The sequence below is a fragment of the Protopterus annectens genome, chromosome 16.part0 (assembly GCF_019279795.1).
Source record: "Protopterus annectens isolate FY-2018-M chromosome 16.part0, PAN1.0, whole genome shotgun sequence".
Lineage (NCBI taxonomy): Eukaryota > Metazoa > Chordata > Ceratodontiformes > Protopteridae > Protopterus > Protopterus annectens.
In genome coordinates, this window is record NC_056750.1 from 471591077 (window position 1) to 471606134 (window position 15058).

Consider the following 15058-nt stretch of genomic DNA (forward strand, 5'->3'; position numbering starts at 1 on the left):
GTCCCAGGACTGAGCCTTGTGGGATGCCACTTGTAACTGGTTTGGAGTCTGACATGGCTCGAGCAATTCTAACCATGTGGGTTCTGTCCTTGAGCTTGTGATGCTTGTGTTTTATGTGTATTGAGTGCTGTAGGTGCTGTATTACATGTAGCATGTTTGTGTTTGGAAGGTCTCTGGTGTTTAGGCAGGTTTCTGATGAGTACCTCCACATATGATGGTTTATGAGTTGAGTGCATGGTTTATGTAGCAGGTGTAGTATGTAAGCTGACAACCTGTTTACTGTTACTGTTCTGTACATGAGAGAGTAAAGATTCCAGATTCTTAGTGTAGATGCATCTCTTACAAATTGTACTTGGGTGATTTAGGAGTAGAGGGTTGTCAGTGCACATGAGGCAGTTGCTACACTGCCTCAGAATACCCATTCAATCAGGCTGGTAGGAGAAATGGAGGGAAAATGGCCATCCATAATGCTAGGTTAAATCCTGTTTTCACAGTGGAGAGAGCAAATGGAGGTGTGTCGTATAACTGGGTGCTCTAAATGGCGTCTGTACTAATGGGTGCTCTATAAAGGGTCTATACTAGTGGGGGGTTCTAAATAGTATGACACTACTGTAGACTTGGTGATTTTTGGGAATGTGTAAGGGGCAAAAGCACAGCTGAGGTGCTCTCTGAGCACAATTTAAGGACTTCTCAGCCAGATCACAGGCAGCTACTAAGGGAAAATTTATCTACTGAATTTTTTGCATCTATCACTGTCACTGGTTACCTACACTGTGTGGCAGTGTGTGATGGTACACAGGTGTGCTACATGTAAACACATGAATTCAACAGAGCGGCAGCTGGTTGCCTAACTCTGTGGAGCTTTGTTAAAACAAGCGCAAACCAGTGCAAATGTGGGGCTTATGTAGCAACTGAATTAAATAATTTAACCAATAAAAAGGCTCACAACTGAGCCCTATGCCAGCAACCTTCAATCAGATGAGTCCTAACTGCACTATCTTGCCACAAACGTGCAGTGGTCCTCTCCAACAAAAGATAGCCTGGTTTAGTGCTCAATTTAATGAACAGAACCTGATTCAGCAGGTCTGAATTTAGTCTGTGCTACAGCAGACAAGAAGTGCAACAGATCAGCAAGAACAGCTTTAAAATATCAGCAATAAAGCAAAAATACAGTTTGAAAATGCAAAATACAGTATAAAATTGTACTTATGGTTAGCAGAATGCAACAGCTTCCTTGAATTGCACAGATGACTACAACAGCACAGTGGCTGGTTGCCTAAATCTGTGGAGCTGTGCTAAAACAGTGAGCAAAATGAATTAGACAATTTAACTAATAAAAAACTCTCAAAACTGAGCCCTGTGCAAGCAACCTTCAATCAGATGAGTCCTAACAGTGCTCTCCTGCCACAAGGATGCAAGTGAGCCCTCCCCAACAAAAGATAGCCTGGTTTAGTGCTCAATATAACAAACAGAACCAGGGTCAGCAGGTCTGGATCTAGCCTATCCTACAGCAGACAAAAAGTGCAACAAATCAGCAAGAATACTTTTTAAATATCAACAATATAGCAAAAATGCACTTTAAAAGTGCAAAATACAGTATAAATTTATACTTATGGTTAGCAGAATGCAGCAGATTCCTTGGATTGCACAGATGAATACTGCAGAGCAGTCGCTGGTCTCCTAACTAAATTATATATATATATATATATATATATATATATATATATATATATATATATAGTTACATTTGAAAACATCGAACTGCTGAAATATCGAAGACCATATGATCGATATTTCAGAAGAGTGATCTTTTCAAATTGTAAAAAAAAAACAAGAAGACATTACTGCAAGCCCCCTGCACCCCCACCCCCCCCACTTAAATATATCAACTCCGAGATCACGCTACAGCAGGGAATAGGAAAACTTCCCATTTCACACTGTACTGTCAGTGTAGCACAATCTCGAAGTTGGTATATTTAAGCAGGGAGGTGTGGGGGTGCAGGGGGGCTTGCCGCCCTGTCTTCTTGTTTTTTTCTTTTTTGTTTTTTTTTTACAATTTAAAAAGATCGATCTTCTGAAATATTGATCATATGGTCTTGACCATATGGTCTCCGATATTTCAACAGTTCGATGTTTTCAAATGTAACTATATATATATATATATATATATATATATATATATATGTGTGTGTGTGTATGTGTATGTGTATATATATATATATATATATATATATATATATATGTGTGTGTGTGTGTGTGTGTGTGTGTATGTATATATATATATATATATATATATATATATATGTATGTATATATATATATATATATATATATATATATATATATATATATATATATATACATATATATATATATATATATATATATATATATATAAAACCAAACACCACAATAAAGTGCATGTATATGAATAGGAACCTGGTAACCTGGTGCACAAAATGCTAGATAACCATTTGGACAAAATTCAGCCCCAGGAACATTCATAATATTTTATTAGGATAACAGTCAGCTGCAGACTGCTGTGCTGTCCAAACAGACTTTTTCAGTGCATTGAAAAAATGTATTTGGACAAAACCACTGTTTGCGGCTGACTGTTATCCTAATAAAATATTGTGACTGCTCCTTGATGTTGCATTGTATTTGATACACCAAGCAATCTTTAAATATATATATATATATATATATATATATATATATATATATATATATATATATATATTTTGTTTTTTTAAAGGAGGCTTGCCACCCTGCAAAACAAAGTGTTTGGTTTCAGATGTTTCAGATGATTACCATATGGTCTAAGTCTTTTGACAGTCTACATTCTAAAACATTGATCATATGTATGTATATATATATATATATATATATATATATATATATATATATATATATGAATATGTTCACGTATACACACACACACATACACATATATATATATATATATATATATATATATATATATATATATATATATATATATATATATATGTTACATGTCCACTGTTGCTACTAGATGATGAGTATATCTGCCTGGTTTGAAGTATGCGCTTATATTTTTTGGCTCTGTTTTATACTCACTATAAATTCTTTGATGACTGAAGAATAATGATTAGATACATTATTTATGATGTGAGGGCAATGGCAACTAGTAGCAGAAAGCAAATAATAATATGCAAAAAAAAAATAATCTGTGCAGTGACATATGTGTTGACCCATCTGAAAACTCTGTAACTGAAAGATAAAAAAATCAAGCATATAGTGTTTTTAATTTATTTATTTTTGTGCTTGTTTTTTTTTTTATTATTGTATGCCTTCCTATGCAGTTGTCTTACATCAGCCATGTCCTGGGCCCCCTTATTGATATTCTGCTCCAACATGTCTATTAACTCCTGCTTACCCCTCCCAGACTGCATTCCCACAAGTAGGAAAATCTTCTCAGCAGGTGATTATGGAGCAGGCAGACCGGACAGGAAAGTGGGAGAACTTGGTAAGGTAGTATCATAACAGCTATAAAGGGCTTTTTATTATTCCCTACTCACTATCCCACCTCACATCCCACATTAAATTGTGTGAATACACAGGTTATGGTGCAGGACTAGAGCATATTGTTTGCTCCAAGGGCCATAGTCCTGAGCAGAAAATCCCTCTCCTCCTCCTCCCCTCCCGGTGAGGTGAGCCAGAAGAAAATGGCATTCATACCTATTTATTAACTTAGGCAACAAGTTGATTAGGAGCATTTATTTCACCTGGGCCATTAGAAAATGATCCAACCCCCTTGGCTGTTTTTAGATGGCGTGGCCCATGATGATGCAATGACACAAATTAAATCAAATATATGAGTCCCTTTTATATGTTTGTTATGGTATATAACTTCACCGATTTACAATCAAAACTTGGAAACTGCATCAGTTGACCAGTATCTGTTCAGCTTGCAGTTTCCAGTCAGCAGAAAGTTGAATCAAAATCAATTGAATACACTACAGTCAATGGGTAGTATAGTTCAAGCATTTGGGTTTGACATTGTGCAGGGAGGTCACGGTTCAGTGAGAAATAGGGAATTAGCGCATTTCCTCACTGTAGTGCGATCTCGGATTTGGAATATTTAATGTGCAGGGGGTGTGGGGGACTGTGGGGTTCAGAGGGCATAGTCCCCCTGCAAAATAGTACAATTAATGTACCATTCCATGTAGAGTGTAATGCTACATTAATGTGCATTGCATGAGTGAGTAACACCACCTTCTGCTATGTCGAACTCATCGAACCAGGGATTTTGGTTATGTCATTTCCGACGTTCTGCCTTTTAGACATTTCAGAATTCAAGATTTCACATCGACATTGAGAGCATTCGACTGACCCATTTTCCAGATTATGATAGTAAACCAACTTCACCACAGTCATTCCATTCTGTGATATGAGCAGACTTTCTCATTCTGCTCAACACCTTTTCTGTGTACCTTTTGGGCTTTGCACTATGTTTATGAAAATACCATTAGTTTGTTTGTTTGTGTCTTTCGGCTTTTCCCGGTTAGGGGTCGCCACAGTGGAACTCCGGTCCGCTAATGATTGGCAGTAGATTTTTACATACTGACTTGCTGAGCCTAACGCACAACCTTCAACAAAGGAATGCCCATTCACGCATGTCGCTACACAGAAGAAGCTCTAACTGAGAATCGAATGGGCAACGTCTAACTGTGAGGCGACAACGCTACCGCAGCACCACCTGAAAATACCATTAGCGTGAATGAAAAAAATTAAGTCAGCAAAATCATGGTCATCTTTCCTTGAATGTGTGAGATAGCTCTCTGTTACTTGCCCATACAGTTTTATTTTTTGATAGTCACACAGTTAGTTAGCTCATCCTTTTGGAAAACTGCCTGCATTTCAGTGCCTAGTCATTGTTCAACATTTTTTCTTGGTTGCTCTGCAGAGGGCATTTGTCATCTTAGTAAATTTGTATGTTGTGGCTCTAAATACATATTTTGTGTATACTCTCATACACTGTACATCTGTTTTTGGAAGACAGGTTATAAAGATTAATGCTATGTTAAACCTTGTGCCTATGAATCCAGTCGCAGTCTGCACAATATTAATTTTATTGCATTACTTTTTGTAGTGATGCAGCATATTGTTAGATTTTTTTTAATCTGTTGTGCACTTAGAGGTTTAGAGCCTTTGGTAGAACTAAGTGCTACGTCAGCAATACCGGCTACCAAATCATCACTGGCAAAATATGGTATAGCTCCCTGCCATGACTGAACCTTCACCTGCAGCTTAAGCAATGCATAGTTCTTTTTAGATGCCTAAAATGTTGAACTGTCATCAACATTAAGTATAATAAGTCTAATCTGTGGTTTTAGCTGCTGCTTTCTCGCCTTTCTTTTCATTATGTATGCTGTCAGTAAGACAGGTGAGAACAGGCTGCCCGTTGACAGTAAGCTTCAGGTGTTGTCTCTTTTAAGTCTACTAATAGGTAGCCATAGGCCTTGTGGGTTGCATCTTCAAATGTTTCTTCAAAAATGTTTATTCTTCTGGAATATATCTGGCATGCTAGTGTATTTTACATTTAGCTTATCTCTGGGTTTTTTAAATAATTCATGATAACTGGCATCTTTGTTAATGGTGTGACTTTTTCTGACTTGAGCAAATAAATTATATGTGAGACTGAGAGTATGTGATGGTAGTACTGGGTAAATATTGAGATTATGTATAATTAAAATATTTACCTTGCTGGGAGATAATAAAGCATTATAAGCATTATCTTGTATATGTCTGGGATTCCTTCAACAAATTTTATTGTGCAAAATCATTCTCTCAGATATGTATATACCACGCTATATTTTCAGAAAACACTGAGCCCTGTTTCTCACAAATTATTCATAAAATAATTCTTGTAACAGTTTGATGTACCAGAACACAAGAAAAGGTGTGATCCTTATATATTTTCATGACAAAATTAGAAGCCATTGAGTAGTATATTAGTCTTCTCTTATCACTCTTTTGTTGTAGATTATCCTGTTTATTCGGGTCTGTTTTCAATAGTAATGACTTTCTTATTATATACAATTCATTTATGACCTACAGTTATTGGCAGTGTGTCAATGGCCTTACTTGAACTACTATCCTAGACAAAATACTCAACTAGGGACTTCAGGCAGTTGTAATTAACATTTTCAATGTTTGCAACATTGAATGTCTCTTACATTTTTTACATATTTTTCCACTGCTTAGTTTGTACCCATATGTTTTTGGAATGTCTGATACAACTCTACAATATAATCATCGAATGGAAATTCATTGATCAGATCACCCAAATAATTACCCAGGGGTATTACAATCACCAGGTTTGCTGACAAATAGGACACAATCTATGTTGTGGTGCAGGAGGTATTCCTGAAGTTGTTCATAAAATAGTATAAACAGAGGTCGAGCATAGGTGGTGTTAAAAGCTGCAATTAAGAAATTGATGTTTTTTATGCCAGCATGGTGATTATTAGAATATACCTCCACTGTACTGAAACAGTGTCATCCTTGATAAAATGTACACTTGATACATTGTACTAGTCTGTGAAAAGATCCTGATACAGTTCTTTTGGTTTTGTTATGAGCGTGTATTTACTATATTGAATACTGCCCAATTTGTCTTTTGGCAGGATTATATTTTACATTTGCAGTATGTAAAACAATGCCCTCCATAGTATAACAAATTTTATTGCAGGTACATTTAGTTGGGAACACATTGATGAAATGAAATCCATCTGTAGAGGTGTATGGCTTCCACCGATTCACTATGGGCACAGAGAAGCACCAAGTGAACAGGGGTGGGGGAGTAATGTGTGTTGCACTTGGTGTATAGTACATGCTTATTTAACTATAACATTACCCCAAGCAGTGGAAGTATGACTAAGCCTATACATTTTTAAAAAGCTCTTCTGGTAAAAATATATGGACAGAAGCAACTGGCAAGAAACCTAAGATCCCTACATTTTCTATTAACACCAAGAGGAAAAAGAAATATGAGACAACATAATCTCTTTGTCTGGACTTGCTTACTTTACAATATTAACCTTTATGCTTTACTAACAAAACAGTGAAACACTCAGATGTCTCATAAAGAGTCAACTCCAAAACAGCTTGAAAATTATATTTTCCTTAATTCAGTTGTCACAATTAAAGCACTACATCATTCATCTTAAAATCTGCAAGACTTAACTGAAGTAAAATAAACTTATTTTTATTACCACGCTCTTGCACAGCAATAGAGTTGCAATTCATAAATATGCACACCTCTAAATACTTATACTTTAAGGTCATCAAGTATCGTTTTTTTTATTGATGCTGGATAATAACTTTATTTAATTAAAATTTTCTCAGTTCATATGAAACTGCCAAGGTATGAAACAGTTTATGTAGTCAGTTCTGGGAAGAAGAACAGGCAACGGGAGAGTATTGAGATAAAAAAAAATTATCGTTATGTTTCACTTTTTTGTCTCTTGTTTGTCAAAATGTATTTTCAAACATCCATATACTCTTGACTGTTCTCATTCCATGATGAATAATTGTATTTTCAAAATTAATTTAAATAAAAGAAAAATATTTGAGTTCAAATTAGTTGTGAGCATGCGATCTCTTGAATACTCAAAATTAAATTTTGTCACAAAAACAAACTAAGAACCAGAGAACAGTCGAAAAAAAAAAAAAAAAAAACAGACTGCATGAAGGGATTAGACCACACTTGAAAAACACACTTTAATGACCAGGCTGAGTGTTTTCATCAAAAACTTTGACTTCTTCAGAATCTGGTAAAAATACACAAACACCAACTTTTAAAATCCCCCCTCCTTCATCATCTGTTATTCAACCAATGCAATTCATCTTCCCATTAAACAATTCTAAAAACTTTATCTAAGAAGTTTTTCTATAAATTTCTACAGCTTGGATTTAATTTAAGTTTAGTCTAATAGATGCCCCCAAAACATTAGAAACTTATCAAGGTGAATAATAAAATGTAAAGTGTCAAAAATAAAAAAAAGATAAAATGTAAGATACTCAAATATGGTAGGACATGAGTTTCAGGATACTAGCAATAGAAACAGATTCATTCAAGCCAGGTATGACACTGGCTGTCAATTTAAGTTGCTACAAAAAAATCTCTCTTTTCTCTATTGAATCTTCTCATGAGCCACATCTCAAAATTCTAAAACATCTATCCCAAAAAAAGCAAATACATGTTCTGGGTTTTTTTCTAGATGTTTAAAAGGGGAGTTATTTCTGTCTTTATTTCTAATATCAGCAATATTTTCATATATCCATTCCCTAAATTTACTCTGGATCTTTCCAATGTGAAAACTTGAACATTGCTGACATTTAGCTAAATATATCACCTCCCCTAGAGTTACAAGTACAGTGAAAAGGGGTACAGATATTCACGCTATTAACTCTGATTTTATCATTAACTAAAATTTATCTACACTGGTTGCAAAAACCACATCTAAACATGCCTATTTTATTGTTAGTAAAGGTCACATTTCCTTCAACACCTTCTGGGAGATTTTTCAAAGATTTCTCTTTCCTATACACTATAGTTGTTTTTTCCCTTATAAGATGACCAGTACCATCAAAATACCCAAAAACCTCCCAATTTTGTGAGTAGCTCAAAAATGATGTCATGATCTCTTGTATAGGTGGAGATAAAAGAGCAATCATATTTTAGTTGTTTAGTGTCCAGGGTACTCACACCCTTTAAAGTATTTGTTTTGTTCAATAAGGGTGTTAGCTCACCACTTCTTCATTTAATTGATGCCTCATTTTGCACTTCACTAATTAAGTGAATAGGATACCTTCTGGCAGTAAACAGTTTAGGTAGTTTCATACCTTCTTTCTGTAAAAGCTGGTAATCAAAAATCATACGGGCCATTCATATGTATTGCCCCTTGACAATGCCTTTTTTCTACTTTTCTAGATGACAACTATTATAGTGCAAGAAATTATTAGAATGAGTAGGTTTTCTATATATATTGCTTTTTATACTTTGCGAAGGACAATCTTTAGTTAACTGAACATCAGGATAGTTTATAGTCTCATTGTTGTAAACATAAATGAATTCCAAAAAAGATGTAGTAGAGTTTAAGTATTCAACAAAATTGTAAGCTTCTACCTCAGTACAATCTCAGTCAATAAATATATCATCCAGGAAACATAAATACAACTTCCAAGGGGGTGTAACAAATCTCTCAAAAAGATATTTCTTTTCCCATTGTAATAACACATTTGCAAACAACAGTGCACAAGAGGCACCCATCGCCACCCACCTATTCTGTTGGTAATATTGCCCCACAATATACACAAAATTGTTTGCCATCACTAGTTCCATAAAGATAGTCAATATGCTAATGTCATTGTTGTTAAAGTCCCCTGATTCAAATAAATATTCATGAAACCAGTCAACACCTTGTATATGAGGTATCCCATTAAGCAAGTTTATAACATCAATGGTCAAAAAACTTAGTCTAAATACTCCACTTCCCTCATCTTTATAAAGAAGTCCCAAGAATCCTTACACAAGTGTTGGTGGTGTTTTAATAAATCAGTCACTTTAAGTTCAATAAACTTAGATGAAAAGTGTGTTTTGGAAGTACCAGGGTTTACGGTGAGTCTCATTGGTGGGTCAGTGATAGATTTGTGAATTTTAGAAATTCTGAATACTGAAGAAATTTAAAGGAATTTTATTTCTGAAAATGAATGCAACCTCATATCCATTTGGCCCTGCTCCACCATGTCTTGAAGGTAAAAGTCTATTTTCTTATATGCAATATTAATAAAGTTATGGAAGGTTTCCTGATAAAATTTGTCATTGTTCAAGTATTCAAACATCTTGTTGTGGTAATCAACTCTATTCATTACCATAACTCCCTCCCTTATCATGTTTCATAACTTGTAGGCTTTTGCCCTTCACCATTCTCTTAATAGCCGGACGTCAGTGTCATTTAAATTATCAATAGTTTGAAAATATGGACTGAGGTAGAAGCTTACAAATTTGTTGAATACTTAAACTCTACTATATCTTTTTTGGAATTCACTATTGTTTGCAGCAATGAGACTATAAACTATCCTGATGTTCAGTTAACTAAAGGTTGTCCTTTGCAAAGTATAATAAGCAACTCACAATCACATAGACGTTCAAACAAGAGTAAAGGGGAGCCAAGGACGGATTTAAAGTGCTGCTTCTTCTAAAAATTTTGTTAACCTGTGTAAGGTGTGCCTCTTGTAACAAAATTTTTACGTTTAACTTCCTTACATATATTTTAAGGTTGAGCAGCACAGTCTCAATTCTAGTCCTACAATTGGGTACAAAAGACAACTCCTTGCACATCAAATCAGAGTGAAGTATTAAGATCTTGTTGAGAATAATTTAAATATTTTGAAATCCATGACTGTGTTTAAAATTATAGCTGGCCCTTTGCTCTTCATTGTCAATTATAGCTGGCCCTTTGCTCTTCATTGTCAATTACACCTACTATACTCACAGAGCTGTTTAGGTCTGTTTCCAGTGTTTGTTGTTCCACATCCCCTAGAACTTCTGCCCATTCCTGAATGAGCCCTGGTTCTACTGCACATTCCTCCTGTTCTGAATTCTTTCTGAGCATCTCAGTGAAATTTGTTCTAAAGGGATTTCTTTGCCTGTAAAGTTGCCATCAATCCCAACCGCCATGTCAATACTTTCTTCCTCATTGTCATCACTCTACCTACTTGAAGATCCAATTGGTCAAGGGTAAGTTCATTCTGCCTGGTATTCAACTATATCACATTCCATCTTTTTTCTTTCCGTTTTATACCATCAATGACCTGATCATTGTTGTTGTAGATTTTGTTGTAAGGTTCATGCATGGAAGGAAACAAGAGGTCATCCTGAATATAATGATCCAGAAGAGAAGCCTTCTGGATGAGCTGGTCAACACTGCGTTGGATATGTTTGACCAGTAATTCCAATAGTTCAATGCCATGCCAGTCAAACAGCTCCAAGAGGTCACCGTGCAGTGCAGAGTCTGCAACAAGGCCAATTGGATATTTCCAATGCCAAAGACCTTTAGGTATTCTTTTAACTTTAATGCACTTCACCAGCTACTCATTTTTGACCTGTAGCTTACATTTCATTAAAACTTTTTTGAGTTTATTCATAGAGTCTCTTAAAGTACACGAGTTTCCTGCTGGGTGGAAAACCACTTGATTTATTTTAACAGGGTTGTGTAGCCAGACACCTAGGTTTTTTAATATAGGAGAATTATTTACTTCCTTAGTTTCACTGCCATTTACCTGCAGGTTGTTATTCTCCAGCACTGGGGAGTAGTTGGAGTTCTGTTCACTCTGCTCATTCCATTGCCTCAAACAAAGAGCTGTACGGTCAGATTGAGTAAGATGATCATATTTTCTCCAAAATCAACAACTTGCACAGTTAACTGGTGGACCAGTTGAGTTAATAATCCAATGCTGGCAGTTAAGTCCTCAGGGGAGTTGGCAGTGTGGTCCACATCTTTTCCATTATGCTCTGAAACAGGCATTGCACAAAAATAAACAACCAGAGAATAGTCGAAAAATAAAAAAACAGACCGCATGAAGGTATCAGACCACACTTGAAAAAGTACACTTTAATGACCAGGCTGAGCGCTTTTGTCAAACACTTGGACTTCTTCAGAAGCTGTTAAAAAATACACAAACACCAACTTTTAAAATCCCCTTCCTTTGTCATCTGTTATTCAACCAATGGAATTCATCTTCCCATTAAACAGTTCTAAAAAAGTTAATCTTAGAAGTTTTTCTATAAAATCCTACATCTTGAATTTAATTTAAGTTTAGTTTAATAGATGTCCCAAAAACAATAAAAATATATCAAGGTGAATAATAAAATGTAAAGTGTCAAAAATGAAAAAAAAGATAAAATGTAGGATATTCAAATATGGTAGGACATGAGTCTCAGGATACTAGCAAAAGAAATAGATTCATTCAAGCCAGGTGGGACATTGGATCTCAATTTAAGCTGCTGGCCCACCTCTCACATTTTTAGTAACAACATCGATTCCAGAAAAAGCAAATACATGCTCCAGGTTTTTTCTAGATGTTTAAAAAGGGAGTTAGTTCTGTCTTAATATGTTCATATATCCTTTCCCTAAATTTATGCTGGGTCTTTCCAATGTAAAAGCTTGGACATTGCTGACATTTAGATAAATATATTACTCCTATAGAGTTACAAGTACAGTGCAAAGGGGTACAGATATTCACACCATTTACTCTGATTTTCTTACTAACTAAAATGCATCTCCACTGGTTGCAAAAAACACATCTAAACATGCTTTTTTTCTTGTTATTTCACTACCTTCTAGGAGATTTTTCAAAGATTTTCCTTTCCAATACATTATAGTTGGATTTTCCCTGTAAGATGACCAATTCTGTAAAAAAACAAAAATCTCCCAATTATTTTTGAGTATCTCAAAAATGAAGTCATGGTCTCTTGTATAGGTGGTGATAAAAGAGCAAGCATATTTTAGTTGTTTACTGTCCAGAGTACTCACACCTTTTAAAGTATTTTTTTTGTTTAATAAGGGTATTAGCTCACCACCTCTTTGTTTACTTAATACCTCATTTTGCACTTCACCAGTTAAGTGAATAGGAAACCCTCTGACAGTAAACATTTTAGCTAGTTTCATACCTTCTTTCTCTAAAAGCTGGTAATCAGAACTCATATGGGCCAACCTTATGTATTGCCCCTTGACAATGCCTTTTTTCTGCTTTTCTGGGATGACAACTATTATAGTGCAAGAAAATATTAGAATGAGTAGGTTTTCTATATATATTGCTTATTATACTTTGTGAAGAACAATCTTTAGTTAACTGAACATCAGGGTAGTTTATAATTTCGTTGCTGTAAACATAAGTGAATTCCAAAAAAGATGTAGTAGAGTTTAAGTATTCAACAAATTCGTAAGCTTCTACCTCAGTACAATCCCAAGCAATAAATATATCATCCAGGAAACATAAATACAATGTCCAAGGGGGTGGAACAAATCTCTCAAAAAGATATTTCTTTTCCCATTGTAATAACACAACATTCTCAAACAATGGGGCACACAAGCCACTCATAGCCACCTCCCTCTTCTGTTGGTAATATTGCCCCTCAATATACACAGTTGTTTGCCATCACTAGTTCCATAAAGATAGTCAATATGTTAATGTCATTGTTGTTAAAGACCCCTGATTCAAATAAATATTCATGAAACCAGTCAACACCTTGATTATGAGGTATCCCATTAAGCAAGTTTATAACATCAATGGTTAAAAAACTTAGTCTGTCTGAATATTCCACTTCCCTCATCTTTATATGGAAGTCCCAAGAATCCTTACACAAGTGTTGGTGGTATTTTAATAAATCATTCATTTTAAGTTCAATAACCTTAGATAAAACGTGTGTTTTGGAAGTACTAGCGTTTACAATGGGTCTCATTGGTGGGTCAAACAGAGATTTGTGAATTTTAGGAATTCCGAAAATTGAAGGAATGCGAGAGAATTTTGTTTCCAAAAATAAATGCAACCTTATATCAAATTGGCCCTTGTATCATTTTTTGTTTCAGTTTTCTATCTCTTGTTTGTCAAAATGTATTTTCAGACATCCATATACTCCTGACTTTTCTCATTCTATGATGAATAATTGCATTTTCAAAATTAATGTAAGTGAAAGAAAAATATTTGAGTTCAAGCTAGTTGTGAGCATGCGATCTCTTGAACGTTCAGAATTAAATTTTGTCAGGCCAATAAGTGATTCAAGTAAAAAGGCAAAAAGAAATTCCCATTTCTTTCTGAAAGCTGATCTAGATGAAGAGGTAGAGAAAGGGGAAAGAAAGGTAAGAGAAAGCACTGCTGATATTATAAGGTATGAGCTTTGTTTTGTACATTCATAACAACTGCAGATATATATATATATATATATATATATATATATATATATATATATATATATATATATATATATATATATATATATATATATATATATATATATATATATATACATATACATACATATAGATATATATATACTCACATTAACCATACAGTGTGGTTCTGTAAAGACAAAGTGGGAAAAGGGTACAAATAAAATGAAAAAAGAGAAGCAGTATCTCTAAAATAAGTATCTCAGAAATTAGAAAAGGAGGAGCACAGTCAGAAACATTTGATTTATAAAACAGTAGAACCATGCAATTTTATGAGATAAACATGCCGTAGCACATTGAAGCAAATATTTTGCCACTGAAAATTACAAAACAATTTTGCACTTATTCAAGCAATATAGATATAGAATGCAAGAAAGAGCTAAAAAGAAGAAATGAAAATGAGATGATGAAAGGGGTGGGAGAAGAAAAAAATGAAAGACAATAGGAAATATAAGTGCGGAAAAAAAGATTAAGAGTCAGAACCATAAACACAACTGATTTTAAGGAATGTTTCTGGTCATGTCATATGGTTATTTTCTCTTTATGCTAAGGATTTTTACTCTCCTGATAGGTTGCTAAAAAGGTCATAAGCAATTAATGATACTAAACATTGCAACTTCTTTATTGCTTAATAAATGCAAACCAATGAAGAGTTTGATAATTTTCTAGTGACTTAGATGTACAAAAAGAGCTTTGAAGTTTTTTTTTTTATCGATTCTTTGTATTTTTACTGCTTCTGACTTCATTGGTTACTATTATACAAGAAAGATGAGAGATAAGATGCAAATATTTTATATTAATCAATCTTTTATGTAAACATACACAAACCTAACAAATGAGAAACAAATGAAATTAAAAGGAGAAAGATATTTTTCATTTTTACTAATGTAGATTTAGTAATGTGCACATTGAGAACAATGATCTTAAAATAATATTAGTAACAACTTGCACTAGATGATAATGAAGCTTGTTGTCACACATTGATTATAGCAGGAAAGTAGCTTTTTGTTTATATCTTCCAACTTTGATACTTTAATGGAGTTATACTTACTAATTAC